The sequence below is a fragment of the Lactuca sativa genome, chromosome 4, assembly GCF_002870075.4.
Source record: "Lactuca sativa cultivar Salinas chromosome 4, Lsat_Salinas_v11, whole genome shotgun sequence".
NCBI lineage: Eukaryota > Viridiplantae > Streptophyta > Magnoliopsida > Asterales > Asteraceae > Lactuca > Lactuca sativa.
Window position 1 is genome coordinate 407,278,746 of NC_056626.2, and position 10,678 is coordinate 407,289,423.

Sequence of the window (10,678 nt, forward strand, 5' to 3'; positions counted from 1 at the left end):
GTTATGTTAACTTACCTGCAGTTCGTCCTTGTGATCTTGTAGCATATAAATTTTAGGTTGCACATGCTTCAACTGCACCCTGGGTTTAGAAGGAAATATAGAAAAGTAAGCACCTTAAAGTTTTGAACTTTATAGTCAAATAAAAAAATTGGTAATCATCAATTAATAATTAAAAAGAATATTAAACCTAATCATCATAAACATATTTGATTTCTGAAGATGGGGTTTTTGTTTCTCCTCCTTGCTCACCCTCATCTGATGACTTGATTAGTGAAATCCCTTGTTAATCATTTAGATGAGATTAAGAAATAAACAACCTCCAAAAAATTGAAATTTTTGAATGCATTGCTTCTCTAGAAGGCATTCCTCATTGCAACACATTATTTTCATTTTGTCAACAACAAAATAAAAAATAACATGCAGGGCACTTTGGCAAGTAATTTTAGTGCATGACAACCAACTTAGACATAATTTCAACACCATGACATTTTTAAAACGCTAACTGTTAGTCATTAGAAGGAAGGATGGAGGAAGATTATGCAAAATAACTGTCTTATTGTTAAATTTTGTGAAGTAAAAATCAGGGAAAAATAATTTACAGCCACAGGTACCATTTCTATAATTACTCTATGAAAAATGGGCATCTAATTGTGGGGAGACATGAAGTATACCTACACAGATGATGTGCTTTTACTTGTATGATCTGTTAACTTTCCATAAAATTAAGAACCTTCACTTTTAGGATATGATCAGCTTCCTATCTACACACAAAGGTGGTCAATAGTACTAAAAAAGATTTTAAGGTAAACGATAATTGATAGAAAGACATAACTCCTCTAAGTTGGAACGTTACCTTTGTTGCCTAAAATATTCTAGCACATCTTCTGTAGAGCTTCAATTAAAATCAGGTTCTCCAATGAGCAAAAAAGCAGGTGTCCACCAAAAAAGTCATAATTAATAACAACCAAATTGAAACTTATCATAATTCATCTCTAATTGAATAAGTACAAACACACACATACTTTAATCATCAGTCAAACATAAGTAAACAAACAACAAACGATTATCTAGATTCTAATTTCAATGATGAATTATGAAATTAGTTAAAGCAATTAACTAATCTCAACTGATGATCCAAATTGAAAAACATAACCATAAATAACGAATAAAGAAACTCAACTTTGTAAAACAAAATTCAAGTAAAAAACTCCAAATAAGGATCAGTTCATTGAGCAACTCATTTATGATTTAATCATGTCTTCAAGTTTCCTAGATTACTGGAGGCTGCTAATCGAAATGGGTTTGAGTTGAAGTATTGATCCTGAAGAAATAATTGTTTAAGCTCCAAACCTGAAGTCAAACAAGGTGTCAATTTCTCAAGAATGGTAAAAGGATACAGAGAAAAGGGATATGGGTAACAGATTAATAGTAGAAGACGGTTAAAGGCTTACACGATATGGAGGTAACCAAGAGAACAATCACCTTTAAGCTGCAATACAACTGTTGCCTCCTTTCCAACATTGTACACCTGTAAAATTTCCAATTATTTGACACAACATATTATCTAATTTCATAAATCCTGAATGAATAAGAAAAAATCTTGAAAATCAGGAGTTCTAAGATACCTTAAAAGTGATATGAAAGATGCTATGTTTCTTGTGCATTTGCTTGAAACTGTTAAATAGAAATGTGCAGACAAAGCCCAGAACTGAACTGGAAGCCCTAACCTGAACACATCAATAAGCACACAATTATGAAAAACTGAAAAAATCAAAAATCAAATCAGTTACCAATCAACTGCAGGTGGGTACACTATTGGAAAGCAAAGGGCATTTTAGTCATTATGGGTCTTCAAATCCTCCTCTTAATTTTTGGTCCCTTTGTTTAGCTATTTTTGAAAGTACTCAACAACCAAAAACCTCATGCTTGATTTCCAGTACAAAATAAAAAAAATGTTGAAAATTCATAATTAAAAGTAGAAATTCAACAAGGAAATTCGTAAACTGTAAAAATAGACGTGTTAAAGGAAAAAACAACATGAATCCCTATTAACTTAGGATTATCTCTTCAGGTGGAGGAGGTGTTGGCAGGCCTTTAAATCCCAACCAAAAATCAATTTCCTGATTTGACCGAGTTCTCATCTTCGGTGTCTGGTATAAAAGTCGTGTCTCTGAAAGATTAATAAAACATAGAAGAAGGCAAGCGGTGCATGTATAATAGGGTCGTGGCAGAACATGGTAGGAGGAAGAGCTGAATACAACATCAGTCTCTGAAAGATTAATACCACTTGTTGCCATACAAACTAAAATAAAGCTATCAATCATCAGTCTTAGAGTCCTCTGTTTCACTTGTTGTATATACCTGCTCTGAGTTATTCCATGTGTACCTACTTGTGAAATAACTTGTGTCCAGTGCACTCTCTGATGAAGGCACAAATGCAGCCTGACACAAAACATAGCTATTTCTATTTTCTACTTTCTTTTAAATGATCAGATCAAACAAAGTTTAATAGTTAATGTATTTCATGCACCTTTTTCCTGGAAAGGGTATCCCAGTTAATATCCCTAAAATATGGATGTTGTTTCACCTGCATTTATCAAATTATCCAGCTTCCTGTACACAATGATTAATGTTGATCAGGAAAAAGAAGAAAGCAGACCTTGGTTGATCCCCTAGCTCCAAGTCTCTGGTTAGGATCTTCTGTCAATAATCTGCACAATGATTGAACTCAAAAAAAATGTATTTAAATTTTAAAGATGATAATTAAAAAGTTTCTCTTATTAATCAATGAGATCCTAGGCATCAGGGCTCATTTCATCAGGCACTGCAGGCCAAGGTATGTTACAGTTGAGAATGTTGTCAAATATCATCTGAAAAAACAGTGAAGAAAAGGTAAGATTACAACAACTAACAAAAAAGTGAAAGTAGAACCCCAACCCCACCTGAGGTTGCTCTGCATTGAAAGGAGGAATGCCAACAATTAGATCAAATAGTATTACACCAACAGACCACCAATCCGCTGATATACCTGAAAGATATTTGAATAAAACATTTTAATGCATGAGATTTTATAAGCAATTCATGTCATTATTATATCAAGTTAGTTGTTAACAAACCATGTCCATTTCCCAGAAGAATCTTGGGTGCCAAATAGTCTGGAGTTGTCCAACAGCAGAGCGGTTTTTATGTCTTTCTTGCTGAGTCTCAGTGGCAGATATAGATGGAGATGGAGATGGAGATGAGAGAGATGACTGAGTCCTATTATCACCCAATAGTGATGTGCCACTCACTGCTGGACCAGATACATCATCTGTACTGTTAATTAGGCCAACCTTTGACAGCCCAAAATCTGTTAACTGCTCACAAAACACAAAACAATTATTACCGAAAAAGATCTTCATTAGAACCCTAAAAAGATTCAACAAGTTGATTAATTCTGAAATAACTGTGAGAATTTCTTAAAGTTAATTGTTGTTGGAAAAAGAAATTTTGCCTCAGATAAAGAGCATTCTAGAGTATGCCATTCTGACCATTGATGTAACAGTTCTTCAAGCTTCTTTTTGCTCTTCCTAAAATTTTAAAACATATTATTATTTAGTTATTGAGTCATAAATAATATCTCCATTACTAGACTAATAATAAAATCTATTATATTGACATCAACCTTGATAATAACTTATAAATAATTTGAACATAATTTGGTTCATTGTCATCCTGAAGTGACCTTTTAATAGTTGTCATCTGTAAGTTCATAACAATCAGTATCAGATCCATTGATTATCTAAAAACATGATTTTACAGCTACAAACATTTCATGATGCAGAGTGGTTTATACAACATTTAAAAAAAGCCTTCAAAGTATATATGTTTAATCCAATGTATACCTCTATGTATGCTTAACATACCCCAATTTCATTTGGTAAAAGAAGAGTAACCAACAGCTAGCCTTTGATCACTGGTTCTTGTTAGTTTTTGGTCAAGGCATAGGATTTTTAGATTGAAATTAACTTCTTATCCTGATGTTATTATAAATCCAATATGATGCAGATGTAGCTTTAGATCCATATGATGAATCGGATGTTTGGTTAAAAAATGAAATTTTTATTTATTTGCAGTAGTGATCCAAAAGGTTTATTATAGAGGTTGGAAATTCAATACCAACATTATACTCAATTTCATAAAGAATGCAAATCTTACACGAAAGGTTAATCTTTAATGTTAGAATGTGACAAGTTTGAACCCATCAGTTAACTAACCATGAAATCAATAATGGGGATAACAAGTGTGCTGAAGAATAAAACATAAGCAAACAAATTGGGTAAGATAGATTGAAGTTTGAATCAAACATGGATGAAAAACGAGCTCAAATACGTAAAAAAATGAAGATGAATATAAAAATAAATATGTGCCGTTTAATCTTCTTCTCTTTCTTCAGCCTCATGTTTAAAAAATATTCCACCTCTTCATCCGCTAACCCTCCTTATGCACGAAACAGGTGACGACGCCTGAGAAGTCAACCAACTTATGTAAGACCTTCACCATTATTCCCTTCGGGGATAAAAACCTTAAAATCATTGTTGTTGTGAGCGTAAGTAGTCACAGAGCCCCAATCGCCGACTCTATGAAGGATTTTGTGAGGTACGATTCCAAGGGTAAAAAGCCCTAGTTCTTCGTCGATTTTTTTGATTTTCTGAGAAGGGGCGTTGAAGCGAGGTTTAAGAATTATAAGATGAGGATCGTAAGAATGAGGTTTTAGATGAGATCGCCGGTGAGGGAAAATTAATGGAGATGGAAACTAGGGTTTTTGAGGGAGACGGAGGAGAAGAATAGGAGGTTAGACATTCTTGAAAAAAAGCCCTAGTTTTAGTCCCCATTTCTTAATAGGAACGCCCGTTTGTAAAATTATAAAGAGACATTTCTAGACGACACGCGTTTAACATAAGCACCCTCCGTGTTTTTTTTTTCTTTTGTCAGACACTAATTTTAGGGCACGCAAAAATGCACGTCCTAAATTCTTCAAATTTCTAAAGATCTGACATTATTTTTAGGGCATGCCCTTTTGCGTATCATTAATCAGTGCGTGTCGTAAAAAGCGTGTCATTAAAGGTCTGTTTTCTAGTAGTGCATACTTCACTTTCTCCACCTCCTCCAATTATTCTCCCTAACCCACAAGTTCAAGGTCACTCAAGCCCTATTGGCAAGCAAGGTCTATGTGTGCTCACATCTTGGAGATGGAGTCACATATTAACAAGTCGGGAGAGTTGGGTGTCAAAGTCTTGAGGAAGTTGGCTGCTGACTAATCACTTCCTAAGTCACATAGTGAGTTATTTAAGGACTACTATGTAACAGACTATGACATGACCCTTAATGATCTTATCTATTTGCTTGGTGCTGCTGAATCATCAATGATTTGGAGCACTGGTAAAGGAAATTTGATTAGAAGATCAACTTCCCAAACTACCATGGACATTGACAATGGTAACATTGGATATCTAGAAAAGCCTTTTCTTCCCAATGGAAAGGGATCGGCCATAGTCAACTCGGTTGACCAAATAGTAAAGAGAAAGGCTAAGTCTGAGATAGTCCTGTGTACCATTCCCAAAGGGTCCATATGTTTCTATTTCCAAAGGAAGGGGCATCGGTTGCGAAGCTGCCCTAACTACCTGAAAGATCTGAGAGAAGGTCAAGTCAAAAAGTTTGACTCTGCTTTAGGTAAGTCTACTATCTAACTCTCTTAAGTTCCTATTTGAAGATTCTTAATACATTTTGATGTATGGCAGGATCAAGTAAAGGAAAGGAAGCTTAAAAGAAGAGTATGTTGAATCTGATCGCGAAGATGGATTTCAATCGCATGGTTCGAAGATCGGATTCTTGAGCTACTACTTAGGAGTTATGATAGATTGCTAGAAAATATGTAATAACATAGTTTCCATTTAAAGTTGCATTGTAAGGAAAGTTTTTCCGCATTTAATAAATAAATAATTTTTATTTTATTTTATATCTCCTTGCAATGGCATTTATGGAAAATTGATGTTCGTATCTTTTTAGAAATAATGGAAATATGAATTTGATTCTTTCATTTGTGGTAGTGTCTAAATTTAACAAATAAGGAAAGATTCTCATCACCCAAATTTTCAATTGGACCGAAACTTGGAATCATGAAAGTTGTACAGTATGATGAATGAGAATTTTCGTCTTTGGGAAAATAAGACTAATTCCTTGTTCACATGTTTATGTGAGTCAAGTGAAGGAAAAAGGGATCGGGTACACTTGGTTGTGCGCTAGTCAGGTCCACCACAAAAGATCGATAAGACTATTCGTCATGATTTACTAAAGTTTAGTAAATATGGTTATACTTACAAGTTTAAGTATAATTCTGAAACATTGGAAAAGTTTCGATGTATGGAAGAACAAATGAGAAGAATCAAATTAGGGAAAAAGATAAAAGTTTCTCAAATCTGAAAAGATGGGAGAGTACTTTAGTATCATGTTTTGTGATCATCTTGATGTTTAAGAAACCATTTCACAATTGGTCCTCTAAGGACATCTTAGTGCATTCCCAATGGCTAAGAAGAGGAATCAAGAATTGTTGAAATGGTAAAATCAAGAAGATGGGTCATACTTCGTTCCAAAAACAACTCTTAGAGTCATACCCCAAGATTGTAACTTGAGTGACATATCTTAAAGAAAGGTTTATAACACTTGTAAATGTAAGAGTAAAATGTGTCCTACTCTTGTACATTTGAAATTGGTAAGTTTTGATGTTTTGGATAAAACAAAGACCAACTAAGGCTAATTGTGTGAAGTGTTTGTCTTGGTAAAGAATCTGCATTATCTCTTGAATATTTGGCAAGAGAGTCTTATATGTCAAGAGGACAGCGGGAGTCTTAACGATCTTGAAAAAACTTCAAGATCTAATTAATAATAAAAACCTATAGTTTATCACTAGCACACACGTGAGTTTTATAACCTATCGTGTTGACATATTTCTATTTCTATGCCCATTCCATTTAAAGTTGGCTTTGCATATGAGTTCTGAGAGTTCTCAATTGGTTGCATAACAACTTGGAAGCAATGGCAGGCCCTTGTGCTGCCAGGTGGCAAGAAGTTAAGACTGCACAAGTTCAATCCATATGAGTTTGGATTTGTCACTAACCTTGTCTTGTGATTATGGTTTTGATAAATTCACATGGATCGGAACACATACACCATAAAATCAAAGGGTCATAAGGTTTCTCTCCGATTCATGAAAATGATGGTGACAAAACGCTTTCACTAAGTAGATTTTAGGTAGATAGCAAGTATGATATTTGCATCCTCAAAGTCGTTAGTGGAGCGTGTGTGGTTAAGCGGTACACTAACATGGACTTGTGAGGAATGGAAAAGGTCTATACAATTGAGACTATGATTATGGCATCCCTTTTCATAGTTCAGAAATTGCTTAGACACACATGTGTGCTATCTAAGGAAAGGTGTATGATTTTGCTAAAGTTTTTATCAAAGCATCTCGTATCAGAAGTCTGAACTTTGGTAAGAAAGTCAATAAAGTATTGATTTCTAGAAGTCCAGCTGATATCTGAGTACATGTCAATGCTAGTGGGAGCATAAGTGTTATGCTGATAATTCTCATGTTAGTGGGAGCATGATAATTATAATAAGTGTTGCAAGTTTGCAATGTTAATTATAGAAAATAAAAGTTTCAATTTGGAAAAAGTTGTTTTGCTATAATTAAGGGAGAGGAAATTATACTTCATTTCAATTCTAAAAACTTAGATTGAGGTTTTAATCATCTTTAGTCAAGTATATATATATATATATATATATATATATATATATATATATATATATATATATATATATATATATATATATGAATTTTATGTTGGAATGGCTCAACATAAGGAAATTCTATATATGGGTCCATTATTTGCATTCTAAAATTCGATTATGATTACGGCATCTCATTTCATAATCTGAATTATGAGAACTTGGCAAATAAAAAATAGAAATATTATAGCAAAAAGACTGGTCTAGTATCATGTATTTATGTTAGACATCATGAATCGTGTCCCATATGCTTCAGATATAGGGTCGATTACATGTGCTATAATATTCATCTGTTCTAAATTTTTCCAAATGCCTAGAGCATTAAGAGGGAAAAAGTACTAGAACTAGATATGACTAATTTGATTAAGCAATTGTCAAGGACAATCTAAGGTTTACCAAAGATTGGTTACTCAGGGACAGTTGGAAGTATAGTGTTAATTTTGGAAGGACCATATTGACATATTCTGAAAAGAGGAAACTCTTGTTCAGGAGTGATAGTCAAAATGGGAATATGGAGTTGTCTCCATAGGTGGAAGTTATTAAACCTGTGTAAGATTAGAAAACTTAATGCAAGAAGGATGTTTAAAGCAATGTATTTGAATCTGAGACTTCATTTCCAAGGAATTAATCTCCATTGAAATACTTTGTAATGTCTGTTGACAAGTCTTTGTGACTTTGTGCATAATCATTACAGAGGATTAGTTCATATAAGTTTAGAATCTAACAGATTTAGGTAAATAGCAGGAATTTGGAATTCTTGCATTTGCGGTAAGGATTTTGGATTGTGAAATGAAAATCATTGAAATTATGTTCAATCGATCTATTTCACAAAGTAAAGATCATAGACAAACATAGTGTGCATACTTGGTGTATGGCATGACTAGTGTTTAGAAAACATAGTGTACATGCTTGGAGCATGGGACAACTATTGTTTTAATTCAAGTATAAAGTTGATAGTTTGAAACAGTATGAAATGAATAATGTGTAATCAATATGGTGATAAATAAAAGGTGTTCTATTTATATTCATAAGTTCTGAGACCATATTGGATTCGATTATTCTTGTGTTTCACTTTGCATGTTTTGACTTCTAGAATAACTAGGTCGTTCTTCCTGAATGACTAAGTTATTCAAACCATCCACAGTCGGTCATATGTTGGAAGTAGATATGAATGAAGACTGTCATGAAGCTGGTTTGTAGATGTCCAAGGTAGTGGACATAGCAAGAGTTGTTGCAACATTCATGAGTGCTCATAAGTTCTGAGTATTGGATTAAACCCACACTCATTTGACGCACTTCATGGATTTTATCACGAGTGATCATGAGACGATAATATCTTATATTCTTCAAACCTAGAGATATGAGTTGTTGCATATGAGTTGGTTATACATTGATTGTACGAAAACGCATTGGTAACTTGATGTTATAAAATGTGCCTTTGTGTATGATTCAACAAGTAGTAGAACAAGCATATGAGACGAAGTTTATCCATTCCTTTTACCCTTAAAGGGATAAAAGCGATATATGTGGGCCCCTAGATGATTTAATGATGACACCCCGAAGTGCTTGGCCCCGCTCCTACTCTGCTAATAATGAGATATGGAACCCCGTCCATACTCAGCTAGTGATGAGATACAGGACCCCGACCACACTCGCCTCCATACCAGGCACATATAAGTATCACAAAGACAACAAGTATAGCTAATCATGCATTCCTTCCTCGGGTACCACCTGGCATCGAACCGTAGTTCGAAAACATACATATAAACTTTCCCCGGGCCTCTCCTGTCATCAGATTAGAATCTAGAAACGTATAAGCTACATCGGGCTATCCCCGACATCGGATCTAATCTAGCATACTCTAGCATACATAAACGGGCCGGCATCGGTGCCTTCGACCCATTCCTACTGGAGAAAACTCACCTCACATGCTGACTGTAGAATCTCGTGAATAAACCTCTCGTTGTTAGTTGGCAGATCCCCAAACTGCTGATCTCTCGACTCCCCGAGCTATCATTACCAACATAATACTTAGTCAAGAACTGATAATCCTTCTTAGGGTAAAATGACCATTTTACCCCTGGACCAAGTCAAAGTCAACGCTTGGTCAAAGTCAAAGTCAACACCCCGAGTTGACTCAACTCGTCGAGTTGCTCCATCAACTTGCCAAGTTCTATAAACCAGAATCCTAGAATTACGATCCAACTCATCGAGTCACTACCCTAACTCGCCGAGTTCCCTGGCTACTCATAGTCGTGATTTGGCGAATCAACTCGTCGAGTCATCCTCTAACTCGTCGATTTCTACCATAAACAGAAACGGGACATCACGACTCAACTCTTCGAGTCGCTCTGTGGACTCGAGGAGTCTCTCTGTCTGATTAGGCTATTTTAAAGGGTTAAGCCCCTATTCTTCAGATCCAAGCTTCATGCTTCAACTGCATATTGTAAATGCTCCTTTAAGGGTAAAGTTTCCAACTTTACCCACTAATAGTCCTTCTTAATGGGTTTATCTAAAACCCTAGTTCTTTAAGACATAACTCCATGTCCAAAAACCATAATACTCCACACCAAAGCATGCAAACTGAGATCTAGGCCCTGGACACCCAATGAATGCGTAAAGTCTCGGGCTTTCCTTCCATGCATGGCCTTTTGGGGCTTAAAAGGCCATAAGAACATTTTACAGCTTGCATGGGGATTCCATGGTCATAAAGTTTGTACCTTTATGCCATGAAACCCCTTCTAAACCTCAGATCTGAAAGGTAAGTCACTTGGGACGTCTATTCCCCAAGGACTAAGCTTCTTGGACTAAAACCCTCATAAAGTGAAATAAGGAGATCTAAAAGACTACT